The sequence below is a fragment of the Chrysochloris asiatica genome, unplaced genomic scaffold (assembly GCF_000296735.1).
Source record: "Chrysochloris asiatica unplaced genomic scaffold, ChrAsi1.0 scaffold00112, whole genome shotgun sequence".
Lineage (NCBI taxonomy): Eukaryota > Metazoa > Chordata > Mammalia > Afrosoricida > Chrysochloridae > Chrysochloris > Chrysochloris asiatica.
This window is the reverse complement of record NW_006408630.1, coordinates 1,607,212-1,608,429: the sequence shown is the minus strand read 5'-3', so window position 1 is coordinate 1,608,429 and position 1,218 is coordinate 1,607,212.

The following is a 1,218-nucleotide window of genomic DNA, read 5'->3' as shown; positions in this document are numbered from 1 at the left end:
GGGACAGGTCTATCTTGACATGTCCAAATTATGAGGGACAAAGTCTCATCATCGTCACTTTCAATTCAACCTTACTTCCTTCAAAACATATTTGTTCTTCTTCTGGTTGTTGTTGTTGTTAAGTGCCATCAAGTTTGTTCTGACCCATAGTGCCCCTGTACAGGGTTTCCAAGGCTGTAAATCTTTACAGGAGCAGAAAGCCTCATCTTTCGCACGTGGAACTGCTGGTAGTTACGAACTGCTGACCCTGAGATTAGCAGCCCATCACCAACATCGTAATTCAAATACATCAATTCTTCTATGGTCTTCCTTATTTGTTGTCCAACTTTCACATGCATATGAAGCAACTGAAAATACCATAGCTTGGCACAAAGTGCACCTTAGTCCTCAAACTGGTATCTTTGCTCTTGAACACTCTTAAGAGGTCTTTTGCTAGAGACTTGATTAATGCATTATATATTTTGGCTGATTCACTGCAGCTTCCATGAGTGTTAATTGTAGCTTCAAGTAAAATGAAATCGTTGGCAACTTCAGTAATTTCTCATGATGTTATTTGTTGGTCCTGTTATGAGGATTTTCATTTTCTTTAAAGTGGGATCCATAAAGTGAAGGCTATAGTCTTTGACCTTTTCAGTAACTACTTCAAATCCTCTTCCCTTTCAGCAAGGAAGATTGTGTTATCTGCGTATTGAAGGTTGTTAAACACTCCTCCTCTAATCCTGATGCTACATTCTTCTTCATATAATCTAGTTTTTTAGATTATTTGCTCAGCATAAGGATTAAATGATTATGGTAAAAAGATACAGCCATGATGCATACCTGTTTTGATTTTGAACTGTTCAGTACCCCCTTGTTCTGTTTGAATGCCTCCTCATAAGGACAATTAAGTGCTCTGGAACGCCCACCCTTTGCAATGCTATTTATAGTTTGTTATGATCCACAGAGTTGAATTCCTTTGCATAATCAGTAAACTACAATTAAAAATCATTGTGGTATTCTCTGCTTTCTGCCAAGATGTATCTGACATCAGCAATGACATCCCTGGTTCCACATTCTATTCTGAATCTGGCTTGAATTTCTGGCATCTCCCTGTTGATGTTCTGCTGCAACTGCTTTAAATTGATCTTAAGCAAAATCTTACTTGCATGTAATATTAATGATATTGTTTGATGATTTATGCATTTTGTTGGATCTCCCTTTTTTGAAATGGGCACAATC